Here is a 20,116-nt window from a genome sequence, read left to right on the forward strand (position 1 = left end):
TTTGCGCACTGAGCTGACGTTTTTAACCCCTTCATGACCCAGCCTATTTTGACCTTAATGACGTGGCCATTTTTTGCAATTCTGACCAGTGTCCCTTTATGAGATAATAACTTAGGAACGCTTCAACGCATCCTAGCGATTCCGAGATTGTTTTTTCGTGACATATTGGGCTTCATGTTAGTGGTAAATTGAGGTTGATAATTTTTGCGTTTATTTGTGAAAAAAATGGAAATTCGGCGAAAATTTCGCAATTTTCAAATTTTGAATTTTTATTCTGTTAAACCAGAGAGTTATATGACACAAAATAGTTAATAAATAACATTTCCCACATGTCTACTTTACATCAGCACAATTTTGGAAACAAAATTTTTTATTGTTAGGAAGTTATAAGGGTTAAAAGTTGACCAGCGATTTCTCATTTTTACAACGAAATTTACAAAACCATATTTTTTAGGGACCACCTCACATTTGAAGTCACTTTGAGGGGTCTATATGGCAGAAAATACCCAAAAGTGACACCATTCTAAAAACTGCACCCCTCAAGCTACTCAAAACTCCATTCAAGGAGATTATTAACCCTTCAGGTGCTTCACGGACTAAAGCAACATGGAAGGAAAAAATGGACATTTTAATTTTTCCAACAAAAACTTTCTTTTAGCATCATTTTTTTCATTTTCACATGGGTAACAGGATAAAATGGATCCCAAAATTTGTTGGGGAATTTCTTCTGAGTACCCCGATACCTCATATGTGGTCATAAACCACTGTTTGGGTGCACGGCAGGGCTCAGAAGGGAAGGAGCGCCATTTGACTTTTTGAAAGGAAAATATACTGGAATATTTATCGGTTACCATGTTGCGTTTGAGGAGTCCCTGTGTGCCTAAACATTGGAGCTCCCCCACAAGTGACCCCATTTTGGAAACTAGACCCTCCAAGGAACTTATCTAGATGCATAATAAGCACTTTGAACCCCCAGGTGCTTCACAAATTGATCCATAGAAAAAAAAAGTACTTTTTTTTCACAAAAATTTTCTTTTAGCCTCAGGTTTTTCATTTTCACATGGGCAACAGGGTAAAATGGATCCTAAAATTTGTTGGGAAATTTTTCCTGAGTACACTGATACCTCATATGTGGTCATAGACCACTGTTTGGGCGCACGGCAGGGCCCGGAAGGGAAGGCGCGCCATTTGACTTTCTTAATGAAAAATTAGCTCCAATCGTTAGCGGACACCATGTTGCGTTTGGAGAGCCCCTGTGTGCCTAAACATTGGAGATCCTCCACAAGTGACCCCATTTTGGAAATTAGACCCCCGAAGGAACTTATCTAGATGTGTAGTGAGCACTTTGAACCCCCAAGTGCTTCACAGAAGATTATAACGCAGAGCAGAGAAAATAAAAAAATATTTTTTTTCCTCAAAAATGATTTTTTAGCCCGCTATTTTTTATTTTCACAAGGCTAACAGGAGAAATTGGACCCCAAAAGTTGTTGTACAGTTTGTCCTGAGTACGCTGGTACCCCATATGTGGGAGGGAACCACTGTTTGGGCACACGTCGGGGCTCGGAAGGGAAGTAGTGACATTTTGAAATGTCGACTTGATGGAATGGTCTGCGGGCGTCATGTTACATTTGCAGAGCCCCTGATGCGCCTAAACAGTGGAAACCCCTGACAAGTGACCCCATTTTGGAAACTAGACCACCCAAGGAACTTATCTAGATGTGTGGTGAGCACTTTGAACCCCCATGTTCTTCACAGAAGTTTATAACGCAAAGGCGTGAAAATAAAAAATATTTTCTTTTCCTCAAAAATGATTTTTTAGCCCACAATTTTTTATTTTCACAAGGGTAACAGGAGAGATTGGACCCCAAAAGTTGTTGTACAGTTTGTCCTGAGTACGCTGGTACCCCATATGTGGGGGGGACCATTGTTTGGGCACACGTCAGGGCTCGGAAGGGAAGTAGTGAGGTATTGAAATGCCGACTTGATGGAATGGTCTGCAGGCGTCATGTTACGTTTGCAGAGCCCATGATGTGCCTAAACAGTAGAAACCCCCCACAAGTGACCCCATTTTGGAAACTAGACCCCCCCAAGGAACTTGTCTAGATGTGTGGTGAGCACTTCGAACCCCCGAGTGCTTCACAGAAGTTTATAACGCAGAGCCATGAAAATAAAAAATCATTTTTTTTCCACAAAAATAATTATTTTAGCCCCCAATTTTTTTATTTTCCCAAGGGTAACAGGGGAAGTTAGACCCCAAAAGGTGTTGTGCAATTTTTCCCAAGTATGCTGATACCCCATATGTGGGTGTAAACCACTGTTTGGGCACATTTCGGGGCTCAGAATGGAGGGAGCGCTGTTTGACTTTTAAAACGCAAAATTGGCTGGAATAAATGGTGGCGCCATGTCGCGTTCAGAGACCCTGTGATGTGCCTAAACAGTGGAAACCCCACCATCCTAACTCCAACCCTAAACCCAACCCTAATAATCCTAACCACAACCCTAACCCCAACACACCCCTAACCCTAATCCCAACTCTAAACCTAACTACAAGCCTAACCCTAATCCCAACCCCAACCCACCCCTAACCATAATCTTAACCCTAATTCCAACCCTAATCACAACCCTAGCCCTAATCCCAACCCTAATTCCAGCCCTAACCCTAATTCCAACCCTAACCCTAATTCCAGCCCTAACCCTAATTCCAACCCTAACCCTAATTCCAGCCCTAACCATAATTCCAGCCCTAACCCTAATGCCAGCCCTAACCCTAATGCCAGCCCTAACCCTAATGCCAACCCTAACCCTAATGGAAAAATAAAAATATTTTCTTTATTTTATTATATGTCCCTACCTATGGGGGTGATAAAGGGGGGTTTTATTTACTTTTTTTTTTATTTTGATCACTGTGAGAGTTTCTCACAGTGATCAAAATAAATGAATGAATCTGCAGCCGGCGCACTACGCATGCGCCCGCCATTTTCCAAGATGGCGGCGCCCATGACGCAGGACACCGGGACGGCCAGGAGGTACCGGAGGGACAGGAGGTACCGGAGACGGTGGGGGGGAATCGGATGGCTGGGGGGAGCGGAGGGAAGGGGGAGGGGACCTGATGATGACTGCGGCTGCCGATCGCTGCCGTCAGTCGTTGGGTGGGGGATCTGATTGCCGTCTCTAGCCATGGCCGATGCTATTGCAGCATCGGCCATGAATGTATTGTAATATTTCACCAATTTAATTGGTGAAATATTGCAATCATACTGCGCATGCGCCCGCCATTTTCAAATATGGCGGCGCCCATGCAGGAGGGACGGAGGGTCACCGGGAGCCCTGAGCGGGACATGACAAGTACCGGGGAGGGTGAGGGGGGGATCGGACATCGGGGGGGAGCGGAAGGAAGGTGAGGGGGGGCAGATCGTGACAGCAGCAGCCCATCGCTGCTGTCAGTCGGTGGCGGGGGCCGATCGCCCCTGCCAGCCGGTGTGGGGGGGGTTAAATTAGTGTCTCCAGCCATGTCCGATGCTACTGCAGCATCGGCCATGGCTGGATTGTAATATTTCATCAAATTTCATTGATGAAATATTACTATCGCTCTGATTGGCTGTTTCACTTTCAACAGCCAATCAGAGCGATCGTAGCCACGTGGGGGCTAAGCCACCCCCCCTGTGGTGAAGCATAAAGGGTCCTTTGTGTGCTGGTCGGGTGACCTTTCATTAACCCCGGTCACCCGACCCGCAAGGGGGCTATTTATAGTATGACGCCTACGGGGGCGTCATGGGTCGTTTGGGCACGGCTTTTCATGACGCCTACGTAGGCGTCATGGGTCGTAAAGGGGTTAATGATACCATTTTGGTGCAGATACGATCTTTTGATCGCCTGTTATTGCATTTTAGCCCCTTAAACAACCTCCCATACACCTTTTAACGGCAGTAGTTAAGGGTACTTAAACCACAGCGCCAGTTTTTAGCGGCGCTGAAGATTAAGGGTATAGGGCCAGAGAACATGATTCGGGTGGGCTTTTACTGACCCCAGTGTTGCAGTCACCGTAATCAAAATAAAAAAAATAGTAAATCAAACCCCCCTTTATCACCCACTTAGTTAGCTTAAAATAATAAAATAAAAAAAAAAATATTTCCATTTTTCCAATAAAGAGCATGAACCGCTCTCCAAAAATCATGTTGATCTAATGTCACTAGGCAAAAATTTATATAACCCACTGTCAAGTCACGGCAAACCTCGTAGTTGGTCCTACCGCCCTAACGGAGCGGAGCCTTGCGCCAACCACCGTGACAGCGACAATGCACCAGCAGGACAGACGGCCCTTTTTCGCCAGACCACTCCGCTCAACCAGCACAAAACCACAGCAACAATGACCGCCACACAGCACCAACACCAAGAGAAAGGAGTTCCTGTAGGGATTTCCTTCCAGGCACCGCACGCCCTTGAGCCTGGAAGAAATAATTAGCATAGATACAGAATATAACATTTCTCAAGACCGTTAATATGAGGCATGCAGGTAGGAATAGTTCAACATTTCTATTACCTGTGTGCCCATATTAATAGGTCATATACGCCCCAGAGGGCGACAGATTCCCTTTATCAAGATTTCAGTAGCTCTTATAATCCCTCTAGTGGTGGCAGCTACTAATCATCATGTAATCTTGTTAATCAATTTCCAACACAAATATGGTGCTACATAGGTCTCATAAAATATAGTTTATAGAAACATATTAAAACAATGCATAAAATTATCCAAACAGTAAGGCAGAGAACCAAAATGTGAGAGATCACAGTAGACCACAGAATAAACATAGCAAAAGGCATATGAAAGAAGTACCTAAAACATAGTGTATCTGCCTACATCTCACAGCTGTAGCTGAATGAGATGGAATGTGCAAAATAGCAAAGAGGTTCAGTATTTAAGAAGCAGGCATGGAACTTACATCAGGTAATGTTTTAGCAGTGAAATGACAGGTCTGGTGTTTAATCCCCAGCCCCAACATGCGTGTCACCCAAGCTTCGTCAGGGGGTGAGTCTCATTGGATAATTTTAATCTTGTTAATCAATGTATGCGGTATAGAGAGGAATCAGATCTCTACTTCAGATAAAACGAGCTCCGAATAATATTTGTACCATGATGAGCTCGATATATATTTATATATTTTATCATGACCAAAATAACAGTCGTTATTGGGTAAATACAAACATCAACTGTTTACGTTACCACACCTCTCCTTCATACACACATCTCTGCTCGTTAAATGCCCGTTAAATACCATTGATGGTGCCCAGTTCAGGAGATGGATGGATCCTATTGGTGAAGGCCACCTCATTATAAAGTAATACCTACTAAAAAAATGAGGTAATGTAGGTCAGGCATAGAGAAAATGGAAGTTTTGTAAATACATATTACAACTAGTGTTTAATAGGCTGACCTCGCATGTAGAGTTTCCATGATATACCTTCCAGCTACTTTATCTAAATTAGAAGCAAATTGTTTGAAAATTACTTCTACCTAAATGGCAGAAAACGCACCTATCTTGGTGATGGATAGGACAGCTAGAGGGGATATGGAGGAGGCTGTTTTCTTGATAGGTGTAATGTAAACATTTTGCTATTAATTTATGTAAAGTTTCAAAGTTTTCTAACTATTAGATACACCTTAATTTTAGACACCCCCCCCCCAGGTTTAGTTAGTAAAAGTATAGGAAAAACACTTTTGCAACTACGGTAATTAAAATTTCCCGCAGGTGTAAATTTGTAAGGGATTTAATAACACTAACTTTACTGATGTAGGGTAGAATAGAGTGGACAGAGATCTAATGTTAGTATTTCTTTGCAGGATGTATATTATACACGTGTACCTTTGTACCTTTGCAGCAGGCAGTTTATATGCATTCTCTGGAGCACATACGTATCACTACTGCATGCACAGTATATGCACACTAAGCTCTGCTATGCATACACACGTTTGCAACATTCATACACACATTTCAGTTACACACAGCTGTCCTACATACACACACCTCTCCACCATACACACAGCTCAGCTGCAGAGAAACACACACACCTTTTCTATATAACACTCAGCTCTCACCTGGATCTGTGACCCTTCACGGTTGACCAAGTGATTTCAAATTAATCCACAGGGTGTTGCTAGCAACTGAGAATGACCAGACGGAGACGTGTGTCTCTGTATGGGAGGATAAAGGCAGATCGCTAACCCCATTTATTATGTCACCTTTTTTTATAGTATTCTGCTTAGTTATGCAAAGTACACAGCTACCAATAGCATCATCGTAACACAATTACTTTATAAACCAATAGTATTGCAAGAAAATCGGAATATGTCCCTAGCTACGTGACATGGAAAAAGTTACAGAACTTAATGAGTCAAGGCCGCTACACAACAACTCCCTTTGTTCATACTGGTGTCATAATAGCTAACAATTTATCTCGTAAACAACAAGATGGAAAATGAAGCCTTCAGTTTCGATTTTAGTTTAACCCTTCACAATGCCCCCTAGATAAATTTTGTTAACACATAACAGACATAGCAGAGGTACTATCCAAAGCTAGGAGCTTGAGTGGTACTGGTCTTCACATGGCTGATGCCGTGTTATCAGTCATGGCTGTTGCGGCGCACCCATCCCCCTGTATGCTACAATTTACGAATAACAATTTTTGATGACAGTGGTGGAGATCTTTTGAAGGTAGCCATGCGCTTTGCTTCAACATCTTCATCAAGTAACCTTTTGAGATCGGTGTAGAGAAGAGCAGGGGTGACGACGCCTTTGGTATCATCATTAGCTGTCCTAGTGCAGAATTTCCTAATACATACAGAAATACACCAAAGAACAAGTTTTAGTATCACATATACAACAAGGATACAGACAGCAATATGCAACAAGCTTTGTAAGATCCCAGCTATCCAGCCCCCAATTCCCTTAAACCAATTGGCTGGATTGAGAAATGAGAAGGTGTCTGACCACCAAATGTCCTTATTACGATTATTGTCTTTATCATATTGATCTCTGAGTCTTTGAATGTCTTCTAACTTTAACTTCTACCAATAAGAAAATGGAAAATGCGAAAAACCAAAACATTATGCCCCTTTATTTGCTATTGTCTTGTTTAACCAGCTTGCAGTGCGATGCGTGGATCCAAGTCGGTCTTCCTTCTAGTTTTACTGATATAGGGGTGATGAGGAGGACTTGATAGGGACCGTCATACAAGGGTTCTAGTCCGTGCTTTCTGACATGCCTTTTCACGACTACAAAATCACCAGGCTTCAGGTTATGACAGGTGTCGGTTTCTGCTGAATCTGGAAGAGAAGAAGAAACTACAGCATGGGTGTTAGCAAGATTTTTACTAAGCTGAATGACATATTGAACAGCACGGTCAGTTTCTTCTGATAACTGCTGAGGCTGGAAATTTGCAACTGGGGGCCTGACACCAGACAGTATCTCATATGGGGACAGGCCATGTTTTGCAATAGGGGTAGTACGAATGTGGTATAGTACAATGGGTAGGAGCTCTGGCCATGGAGTCGTAGTCTCCTGCATCATTTTGGTCAATTGTCCCTTCAGTGTGCCATTCAGCCTCTCAACTTTCCCACTGGATTGTGGGTGGTACGGAGTATGGAGGGCTACAGTGGATCCAAGCATTGTCAGAACTTCTTGGTACACATGAGAAGAAAATGCTGGACCTTGATCACTTTCAACAACTCCTGGAACCCCATATCTGCATGACTTCCATCACGTTTCTTCGCTGTGGTTTTTGCAGTCATGTTGGTAACAGGCAATGCTTCTGGCCAAGTGGAGAGCATGTCAACAACAACCAAACAGTATTCATACCTTCCAGACTTAGGTAACGTACTATGGTCCACCTGGAGCCTTTGGAAAGGATAGTCAGGCTTAGCAAGGTGCTTCGAGGGTACACGTTGAAGTTGACCGGGATTGCAGGTCTGACAGATATTACAGGCACGGTTGAGCGCTGTCAAAACTGTGGAAATTCCTGGAGCCCAGTAGAATTTTTGCACCAGTGCAAGGGCCTGATTCTTTTCTCGATGTGTAGGCCCATGTGCCCATGTGGCAATAGCAGCATACATCCGCTTAGGGAGACACACGAGTTGGTCCTTTTTCTAGAGACCATTATCCATACGTGCCCCATCAGTCTTCCATTGCTTCACCTCTTCCTTTGAAGACATTCTCTGCATCGTCATTAAGCGGTCTCGCGGGGTCCGACAGAAAACTTCAGTCTGTTGTAGATAATCAGGTTCTTGTAGGGTCAATGCTTCTTGTAACTGTTCACGCTGAGAGCGTGTGGTCACCATAGTTGGTAACGTTGGTTCAACGGGTAAAAGAGCGGTGGCTTTTGCTTGCATATCCGCAAATGCGTTGCCAAAAGTCTGTGGACTGTTCCTAGGACCGTGCGCCTTAACTTTGATAATGGCCACCTGAGTAGGTAATTTGATCGAATCCATGAGGGTTTTAACAGCTTCAGCATTTTTCACTGGGCTTCTGGCAGTAATAAAAAACCTGTAACGGGGTCTTCTGTGCTGTAATACCTCTTACATTACCACCCCATTTCTCAGGAGGTTCACTCTGCTTTTCCTCACTTCTGAATGAAGGACGCTGGTTCGAAAGGCTTTGCAACATGGGAACATATAAAAGATCACTGCTACTCCATGTATTTCCAGTGTAACAACATTTTACTCATCGGTCTCAGAATATATATACATACAGAGGGCAGGACAATCAATGTGTGTCGTGCCAGTAGATAACAGGCTCCAATTAAGACGCCAGATGTACATTACAATAGCCGTGGGATTTACAAAGGTGGGGGAAGGTCAGAAGTGGGATATCTTGTTTACCTCTGCCCAGGGGGGTCGCAGCCAGTCGGTTGCTGCATTAAGGGCATACATCTCATATTCGGTGTGCTGGGGGTTCTGCAACACTCAATTGGCCCATAGAGCCCCAAAATCGTGAGCAATACAAAATGCATACCGTGAGTCCGTGTATTTATTAGCCCGCCTGTTCTTTGGCCAAAATACATGCAGTAGACAGAGCCTGAATGTGACGAGGTCAGCTTACGCTGAGTTGACTTTTTCTTTAGAGTGGACACTCTGGGTCGTGGCACCCACCCACCTAGGGAGAGCTGACCTTGTGAGGAACCACCCGGTATACAGGGAGTGTCAGGGGCAAGTCCAAGGGGGTGAGCCACCACGACTGCTGGCACCAGTCGGCCGGCTCAAGTAGACACTAGGTACGAGTGACAACAAGGATGAGCAGGAAGCAAGACAAGACGTAAATTCAAGGTATCTTCATTAAGACTTCAGGATAACATTCAGTGCAAAAACGTGAGAACAAGCAAACACGGAAAGGTGCGCGCGTGGGCACGACAAGGTCCATAGCATGGTACGTGCCAGGTGGCACGCCTGGGTCTCAATGGCATGGGACTCTGGACAGCGAGCATCGATCAACAGGGTCATCAGGTTCCGGAGATCTGATGGCGATCGGCAGGATCCGGGCATCCGGCAAACCAGAGCACAGGCAAGGAGGCACGACAGATATCCAGGCATGGTGCGTGTTAGGGAACATGCGAGGTCCAAGGCAGGATTCCAGGCAGGGTGCGTGCTAGGGGCACATCAGGGTCCAGGGCAAGGTGCAAGCAGGGTGCGTGTGTAGGGGACACGCCAGGGTTCAAAGCAAGGTGCAAGGCAAGGTGTGTGTGTAGGGGACACGCCAGGGTTCAAAGTTCAACAAACAAGACAGGGTGCGTGTGTAGAGACACGCCAAGGTACAAGGCAGAGTCCTGCGTGTGCAGAGAGACACGCCAGGGTCAAGGTTCAAGGCAGAGTCCTGCGTGTGCAGAGAGACATGCCAGGGTCAGGTTCAAGGCAGAGTCCTGTGTGTGCAGAGAGACACGCCAGGGTCAGGGTTCAAGGCAGAGTCCTGCGCGAGCAGAGGGGCATGCAAGGGTCAATGTTCAAGGCAGAGTCCTGCGCATGTAGAGACATGCCAGGGTCAGGGTTCAAGGCAGAGTCCTGCGCGTGCAGAGCGACACGCCAGGGTAAGGTTAAAAGCAGAGTCCTGCACATGCAGAGGACACGCCAGGGACAGAGTACAGGCTAGGACCTGTGCGTGCGAGAGGGCACGACAGGGGACATGGCAAGACCTGCGCGTACTTTTACAGAAGCACGAGGAGGTATGCCACGGGGCAGGTGAGGGCCTGCGCGTGCTAAGAGAAGCACAGAGAGCACAGTGCACAGACAGCATGGGTGCCAGGAAGCACAGAGAGCACGGCTGGGGCACTGGCTAGCTGGACGGGCTGCAGCACAAACAGGCGGGTAAGACTCCAGCGAACCTGACTAGGGCATAGCAGGTGACACAGCTGTCACTGACCGATGAGCACGGCTGAGGCACAAGCAGGTGGGCACGGCTAGGGCGGGCATGGCTGAGGCACAAGCAGGAAGCTAGGAAGGCCAGGCGCATGCAAAGGGCACACGAAGAAACAAGGCAAGGTAAAGCAAGAAACAAGGCAAGGCTAGGCGAGAAACAAGGCAAGACAGGGTACGGAACACGGAGCGGAACATAGGCAGAAACAGAGCCAGGTCAGAGCGAGAACAGAGCTAGCAGCGGAGCGTAGGCCGAAGCCCAGAGCCGGGTCAAGGGAGCACCTTGAGACTAGCGTGGAAATGTGCAAGAGAGCAGGCAGAGACAAGAAACATGAGAAGCACTACAAGGCTCAGAATAGCAAAGACCAGACATGGCAAAACAGGCAAAGGCAAAGAACAGCGGAAGTACTACAAGGCAAAGCAAGGCAAAGACAAACATGGCACGAGAACACAAGACATGGCACGAGACAGGAGGCAGAGTACAAGCACAGAGCGTGTGCAGAGACGCACGACAGGGCAGAGTGCAGGGGCACAGAATACAGAGAGTGAACGAGCAGACCATGCAGCCATGCAGGGAAGCAACACGATACTCAGGCCCCGACCATAGGAAGGGGCGTACTGATATAGCACCTGCACTTCCGGGTGAGGATCAGGGAAGGACTTCCGGTTCAGATCCTCCAGGATCATAGAGAGCATTGCTAGATCAGACTGGGCTGAACCATAGAGAAGGTCACATGATCAGGGTTTCCAGGAATACCTAGAGGATTGCAGAATCAGACAGTGCTAGAACATGGGAAAGGTCACATGATCAGGGGTTCCAGGAATACCTAGAGGATTGCAGAATCAGACAGTGCTAGAACATGGGAAAGGTCACATGATCAGGGGTTCCAGGAATACCTAGAGGATTGCAGAATCAGACAGTGCTAGAACATGGGAAAGGTCACATGATCAGGGGTTCCAGGAATACATAGAGGATTGCAGAATCAGAGCAGAGAAGGATGGTTACCTAGCAACAGCGTGCAGCCATGAGGTAAGGCGCGCGTGCACACTGCTCCAGGCATCTTGCAGCATGAGACATAACGGGCATGAGAATTCAGTACACGTGCACACTGCTCCAGGGGACATGCGGCATAACAGACTTGGCGGGCATGACAGGCATAACGGACATAGCGGACATGACACTAAAGTTCTGCTTCTTGTGCTGACTGTGAGGGCGGGAGCGCAGCTGCGTGCACTACAGTGTCCTCTGTGGTAACAGCATATCCCGTGTGGAATCTACCAAACTCATCAGCATATCTTGAACCATCCGTGTATAACACCAGGTTGGGATTTGGAAGTGGATTTTCACTGACGTTTGATGGAGTAGCTGTTTCTTCAGTCAGAAGTTGGAAACAATCATGTTGGAGATACCCTCATCACTGCCATCTTTCTTGGGGACCAGCAGTAAAGTAGCGGGGTTGATCGTAGTACAGCGATGTAACTTGACATAGGCAAAAGGAGTGAACACTGCAGCCATAAGTGTCGCTGCACAGTCAAATGTCTTGGTTGCTCAAGTGTCAGTATTGCTGCAATATCATGCGGGGCAAAAATATGCGTTTCATGTCCAAGTATTATGTCTGCAGTCTTGTCAAGCAACGAGTGAGTGGCGTGAACTGCCCTCATGCAACTTGGTGATGCTCGGGCCACGGGGTCGAGGCGGGCCGAATAATAGCCCACTGGCCATTGCCTATTGCCATGTGATTGTGTAAGTACCCCTGCTGCATGTCCTTCATTCTCAGACACATACAAATGGAACGGTTGAGTATAGTCCGGGATGACCAAAGCAGGGGCGGAAGCAATAAGCCGCTTTAATTCAGAGAAGGCACGATAAAGACTTTCCATACAAACCGGTGATCTTTCCTTATAGCTAATTATGCCGTCTTTCAAGGCATTGTAAAGGGGTTGCATTATGTGGGATGCATCCGGTATCCACTGACGACAATAAGTACATAGTCCAAGAAAACGTTGGAGTTCGGTTTCATCTTTTGGGAAAGGAAGGGAGCTTACAGCTATTTTTCTTTCTTCTGTGAGGTGTTTGACACCCTGATGGAGACAGTGACCCAAGAATATCACTTGACCAAGGCAGAACTGAAGATTCGAGGCCGAAACCCGACAGTTCAGATCTGCCAGATACTTGAGGAGACTAACAGTGGCAGCAATAGCTTCCTACTCTGTTCGTGCACACAACAAAAGATCATCCACATACTGAAGCAGCGTGACCTGGGGGTGATCTAACTGCTAGGGCAAAAGACACTCGCCCATGTTTTTTGCAAACTGGTTGGGACTGTTTTGGGCCCCTTGTGGCATAACTGTCCATGTTAACTGTCGTCCCTGATAAGTGAATGCAAACAGAAACTGGCAATCTGAGTTAAACGGAATGCTAAAGAAGGCATTGGCAAGGTCGATGACTGTAAACCAAGCAGCATCCTTGGGTACTTGGGACAAAAGAGTATGTGGACTAGGCACCACTGGAGTTTCCAGAACAGTAGCTGCATTAACTGCCCATAGATCTTGTAGCAGCCGGTACACAGAGGGTTGGCCAGGTGGGGTCTTTTTCTTAACGGGAAACAAGGGCGTATTACATGGAGATACACAGGGTACCAGAGCACCATTATCAAGTAACGTTTGTATTTGTTCCTGGAGGCCCCGCTCCTGATCATGTTTCAAAGGATATTGATGGACTTTGGGAAAAGGGGCACCAGGTTTGAGAAACACTTTTACTGGTTCTACAGGCATTTTCCCTATATCATTTGGCCCTTTTGACCAAAGTTTAGATGGTATCTCTGAGAGGTATGGGGTGAGTCGTTGATCCTCAGGCAATATTGGGGGTGGATCTGGGCCTATCAGGGCCATCATCTTGGAATTGTATTCTGGAGCTGAACTGTGATAATAAATCTGCCCCCAATAAATTTACTGGACATGTGGGAGAGATTATGAACTGAGCAGTAACCTCGGGGAAGGGTCCCACAGGGATGGGTTTTGTAAGAGTATGCTTACTGCCATCTACTCCAATTAAAACAATCTCTTGATCTGAAAATTGAATAGGCATATCTGTAGGTACATCTGATGACTTGATTATAGAATTGGCCGCCCCACTGTCTACCATGAACTTAACAAGGGTGTCCCCTACAGGGAGCGTAACAGATGAGCATGCCCCAGGTTTGGTGGAGGATATTGTGATGGCAGACCCTGGTTGGCCACCCCTTCAGTATGGACAATTATCAGGATTTTGGGGCTGTCCGTAACAGGGTATCCTCTAGGGTTTCCAGTATTTAGGTTACGATTGGAAGGGGGAACTTGAGGGTAGCATCTATCAGCGGGGGTATGACAATCTCTCTGAAATTGACCGAGTCGGCCACAGCGCCAGCATTGCAGATGAGAATTGGCGCGGCGGATCTGGGGAGTAAGGTTTCCAGTTATAGGATTGGAAGAGATATTGGAGTAGGGAGCTGAGTTTGCTGTGTGGGCCACTGATAAGGAACGAGCTGTGTGCTTGCTGCTGCTGTGGGGGCGGTGGTTAGAGGGGGAGCTGGAATTGGAGCAGGAGCTGGAACTGCTACAGCTGCTGGTTTGTTTGTTTTTCCTGCTGATGCAGAGCGGGTTAAATTCTTCTGAAAACTTTTTATTACTTTCAATGCATCGTCCGGAGTCTTTCTGACACATTACTCTAAGTCACTTTCTCAATTCCTTCTCAGTCACTTTCTTGCACCACAAAACATCCAGTCCTTGTCATAGTAATAGACAATTTTCTGTCATGATCCAAGGTGGATCTGACAGGTTAAATGGACAAGTGAACTTTTTTCCTTTGGCTGGGAGCCAAACTGGTGTGATTTCCCCCGGTGGCCATTAGAATTATTACACGTGGTGTCGTTCATGCTAAGTTGCCCCGGTGGTGGTGAGTGGTAGTGCACTTTAGTTCTTTGGTTTAAAGTGCACGTTATTACAAATCAGGTGTGAGGCTCTATAAAAGTTTCAGGTGTGTTTGATGACGTTGGTGATATTGTGAGTTTGTCATTTGGGAAGCAAGCCTGGGTGATGAAGGAGCTGAATGAGAGTCCTGGGCAGCCCAGCCAGAGGGGTTGAGTCAGCTACGGAGTTTGCAAGGAGTCCTGGAATGGATTGGTGGAGTTCAACAATGGTGTCTGGAAGAAGGGCTGGCATAGCGTGGTGGAGTCGCAGTTTATGGTGTCGGCAGGAAGTGCTTGCATGGCTTCGTGGAGTGGCGACTATGGTGAGAGTTGCACTCAGCATGTTGGACTTGGTTGCTGAAACCTGGACTCAAGCATGCTGGACTTTTTGGCAGAAAAGTTGATCTCAAGCATGCTGGACTTTTTGGCTGAAGCTGTACTCATCTTTGGGACTCTGTTTACTGGGCAGCTACAACTGGTGGTGGACTCTGCTCCAAGGCTGCACTATGGTGATGGATCCGATTATGGTGATGGATCCGGGTGGAGAAGATGCACGCAGGTAGTGGGCTCTGTTGCTAGGAGCATACGCAACAGAGCAAAGCTAAGTGGTGTTTCCCCTGATTTGTCATTTTTCCTCATGTGTGTTTAGTGCAGTGGTGGGATTAGTTTCCGCACCGACCAATTCCCTAGTGAGAGTTTAGGTTCAGGGTGAGCTATGGTTAAAAGGTATCCTGTGCGTCGCCCGGTGTGGAACCAGCATAGGGAACGTTAGGAGTGCAGGGACACTGGCTCAGGGGAGTACAGGAGGTCTCCACGTCCCTATTCCCTATCGCAGGGCCCACCATTGTTATTGTTACCCAGGTTTCCCTTATTGTTTAAATTCGCCTTACTGGAGGCGGGGTTTCCAGATTTACGTGTAATACCTAAATTCGCCTGTTGGAGGCGGCGTATCCAGCTGCACGTCTTATTATTTAAATTCGCCCCACTGGAGGCGGTGTATCCAGGGTCACGTGTGTCATATGGGTTCGCCTCGCGATACTCGCTGCGTCCAGACACACGTGATCGTGACATTTTCCTTCTTCAACATAGCAGTAACAGAAACAATCAGAATTCACTTCGTTTTCCACTTCTATATAACCTTCATCACACAATTCATGTGCCAAGCCACGGAATTCTTTTCCTTCCACGGAAACATGATTCTCTCCTTTAGAGCTAAATATCCTTACTTCAGTTGTGCACAGTACTGGAGCGGCCGTACAGTCTGTTCCACCGGGTCTATCCCCCTCTGGGAAGCCCAAAATTCCAACGCGGTACTCAGTGAAAGGAGGAGGGTGTCTCATACTATCCCTCTGGACACCTCTGGTTATATATATATTTATATATATTCCTGAGTTACATATCCTACCCAATCTTCGATCACCTCACCACGCCTGATTCTAACAGTGATCAGGATTTCAGGATATTTTGACTATAAAGAGAGTCACAATCACTGGTCAATCCGGGGTGTCCATCCCTTATGAGGTACGGGTTCGAACACTGGGCCCTCAACGGGACTGCACCTCTATATCATTCCACCCAAGAATCACCCCACCATCGGGGACAAACCTCAGATCCTCTTTGCAGTAACAAGAACTGCAAATCCACACCAAACGGTCAGTCTGAACAGTATAACTGCCAACTTACCGTGATTGTCGTGGGGGATGATCAGTCCCAATTTTCCAGCACCTGTGTCCGGTCCGAGGGTCTTTTGCCTTGTCTCCGGGGGAGAGGCATCCTTATTTGGGAACCCCACGTTGGGCAGCCAGCTGTTGAGGGAGGATCTGTGACCCTTCACGGTTGACCAAGTGATCTCTAAATTAATCCACAGGGTGTTGCTAGCAACTGAGAATGACCAGACAGAGACGTGTGTCTCTGTATGGGAGGATCAAGGCAGATCGCTAACCCCGTTTATTATGTCACCTTTGTTATAGTATTCTGCTTATTTATGCAAAGTATGCAGCTACCAATAGCATCGTCACACATTTACTTTATAAACCAATAGTATTGCAAGAAAATAGGAATATGTCCCTAGCTACGTGACATGAAAAAAAGTTACAGAACTTCACGAGTCAAGGCCGCTACACAACAACTCCCTTTGTTCATACTGGTGTGAATTAGTCATAACAGCTAACAGAATTTATCTCGTAAACAACAATATGGAAAATGAAGCCTTCAGTTTCGATTTTAGTTTAACCCTTCACACACATACAGCTCTTCCACTTACACAAACACAGCTACCTAAAAAACAAACACTGCTTTGAAACATGCAGACACACACACACACACATATCTGCTACATACGGTGGCACAATGGCTCTGTGGTTAAAGGGAATCTGTCACCCCATTTTTGGACTATCAGCTGCAGGCACCGCCATCAGGGGCTTATCTACAGCATTCTGTAACCTGAAAGATAAGAAAAATTATTTATATCATAATCACCCAGGGGCGGTCCGGGTCCGGTTTTGGTTCGATGGGTGTAGCGGTCCGGTCCGGCGCCTCCCTTCTAACGGTGACGTCCTCTTTGCTTCCTGTCGTGGTTCCTGCGCAGGCGCACTCTGCTCTGCCCTGTTGAGGGCAGAGCAGAGTACTGCAGTGCGCAGGCGCCGGACCAGGTCAGAGAGCAAAGAGGACGTCACCGCTAGAAGATGGGAGGCGCCGGACTGCGACACCCATCGGACCAAGACCGGACCGCCCCACGGTGAGTATAATATAACTCGTTTTTCTTATCTTTCAGGTTACATCGGGGGCTTATCTACAACATTGCAGAATGCTGTAGATAAGCCCCTGATGGCGGTGCCGGCAGCTGATAGTCCAAAAATAGGGTGACAGATTCCCTTTAACACTGCAGCGCTGAGATCCTAGGTTCAAATCACACCAAGGACAACATCTGCAGGGGGTTTGTATGTTTACCCCGTGTTTGTGTGGGTTACTCCCACATTCCAAAGCTATACATAGGGAATTTAGATTGTGAGCCCCATCGGGGACAGTGCCAATAATGTCTGTAAAGCGCTGTGGAATTACTGGCGCTATATAAATGAGTAAAATAAATACATACAGTTTGCTAAAGACACGCACATAGCTTTCCTCGATACACATAAAAAGCTCATATATACAAAACATACAGCTCCTCTATGTACACTCACACAAACAGATATATATGTTAGGAGTCAGATTTCCACCATGCGCTAGTATTTTTCATACTTGCTGCTGTATGTATGGTGATGGATGCTTGGACTGGTGACTGACTTATTAAGAAACCCCTTCCCTCTGATAATACGTCAGTGTGAGTGTTTGGGTATCGGCCAGTAGCAGCGCTAGCGTGCCTATGCTCCATCTACCTCAGCAGCTAGCGTCCTGCATCGCGCTTGCGATATAGTGGTGCCATCTCTGCTGCACACTTTACGCCGTGCTGCCCTTGCAGTCCTGGCTTGCTTTTGCAGTTGCGACGCCACGCACACGTCCAGTTACGGTAGGTCCTTTCGGATGTAGTGACGTTATTTTTATAACTACTCCGGTGACCGGTTACCGCATGTGTGCCGCTGAGTACCTGTGCTGTTAACAGGCTCAGCGTTTTCTGTTCCATTGTCTGCCATTGCAGCTCTGTGTCTATAACAGAGACTGCTAATTTGCACCTGGGTGATATCCAACCCTGTGCATATTACCGCCATAGTGCTCTGCCTCTTTTAGCAGCAGTTTTTCCATCCACCGCACGGTGGACCCCGAGTGGCGAAGGCACTTTATTTATTTTTTATTTAGTGTCTTCTGCCACTCATAACAATATATATATATATATATATATATATATACACTCACTGGCCACTTTATTAGGTACACCTGTCCAACTGTGTGTTAAGACTTAATTTCTAATCAGCCAATCACATGGTGGCAACTCAGTGCATTTAGGCATGTAGACATGGTCAAGACAATCTCCTGCAGTTCAAACCGAGCATCAGTATGGGGAAGAAAGGTGATTTGAGTGCCTTTGAACGTGGCATGATTGTTGGTGCCAGAAGGGCTGGTCTGAGAATTTCAGAAACTGCTGATCTACTGGGATTTTCACGCACAACCATCTCTAGGGTTTACAGAGAATGGTCCGAAAAAGAAAAAAAATCCAGTGAGCGGCAGTTCTGTGGCCGGAAATGCCATGTTGATGCCAGAGGTCAAAGGAGAATGGGCAGACTGGTTCGAGCTGATAGAAAGGCAACAGTGACTCAAATTGCCACCCGTTACAACCAAGGTAGGCAGAAGAGCATCTCTGAACGCACAGTGCGTCGAACTTTGAGGCAGATGGGCTACAGCAGCAGAAGACCACACTGGGTACCACTCCTCTCAGCTAAGAACAGGAAACTGAGGCTACAATTTGCACAAGCTCATCGAAATTGGACAGTAGAAGATTGGAAAAACGTTGCCTGGTCTGATGAGTCTCGATTTCTGCTGCGACATTCGGATGGTAGGGTCAGAATTTGGCGTAAACAACATGAAAGCATGGATCCATCCTGCCTTGTATCAACGGTTCAGGCTGGTGGTGGTGGTGTCATGGTGTGGGGAATTTTTTCTGGGCACTCTTTGGGCCCCTTGGTACCAATTGAGCATCGTTGCAACGCCACAGCCTACCTGAGTATTGTTGCTGACCATGTCCATCCCTTTATGACCACAATGTACCCAACATCTGATGGCTACTTTCAGCAGGATAATGCGCCATGTCATAAAGCTCGAATCATCTCAGATTGGTTTCTTGAACATGACAATGAGTTTACTGTACTCAAATGGCCTCCTCAGTCACCAGATCTCAATCCAATAGAGCATCTTTGGGATGTGGTGGAACGGGAGATTCGCATCAGGGATGTGCAGCCGACAAATCTGCGCCAACTGTGTGATGCCATCATGTCAATATGGTCCAAAATCTCTGAGGAATGCTTCCAGCACCTTGTTGAATCTCTGCCACGAAGAATTGAGGCAGTTCTGAAGGCAAAAGGGGGTCCAACCCCTTACTAGCATGGTGTACCTAATAAAGTGGCCAGTGAGTGTATATATATATATAAATACATATATACAAACACATATACGTAAACACAACCACTATATACATTACCACATTTTGAAATTCCTTTCAAGAATGTGACTGATCACATGGTGTGAAAGGGCCTTCAGCTACACAGGACGTGCAGTATCCCTTCAGGTCCCAGTTTCATTCTCTCCAGTACAGCACTGATCAGATAGATCAGTGTGGGACAAGAATAGAGAAAACAGTTCTCTCAGTGATCAGGAAGGATGTTGTCAGCATTCTGCTCATTCAGAATAAGCTGCCTCTGGACTGTAACACACATACAATTTTTTGCAAGATTTTTCTTTGCTAAAAAGTTCGTCTTATTGTCTAGTTGATACAGGAGTTAAAAAGTATAATTGTTTACAAAGCGTCAAAACCTAGAGGTTTAGCATCCTAGGTTCTTTTGTGGTGCCTGTACCACTGATAAAATGTCACATTCTTGGCTATAATTTTAATATTATTCCAGTAAGCTTTATATGCCTGACAACCTCTTTATATGGCATATTGAGATGTACTTACATACTTGGGACCCCGTTAAATACCATTGATGGTGCCCATTTCAGGAGATGGATGGTGAAGGCCACCTCATTATATACTAATGCCTACTAAAAAAATGAAGTAGTGTAGGTCAGGCATAGAGAAAATGCAAGTTTTGTAAATACATATTGCAACTAGTGTTTAATAGGC

General features: G+C 46.3%; 1 pseudogene; it reads right to left on the reverse strand.

Moving 5' to 3' along the window:
• Window positions 1-20,116, reverse strand: part of LOC141098389 (pseudouridylate synthase 1 homolog) — a 74,408-nt pseudogene that overhangs the window by 595 nt on the left and 53,697 nt on the right.

The sequence above is a fragment of the Dendrobates tinctorius genome, unplaced genomic scaffold (genome assembly GCF_039654945.1).
Source record: "Dendrobates tinctorius isolate UK_male_01 unplaced genomic scaffold, ASM3965494v1 ptg000090l, whole genome shotgun sequence".
Lineage (NCBI taxonomy): Eukaryota > Metazoa > Chordata > Amphibia > Anura > Dendrobatidae > Dendrobates > Dendrobates tinctorius.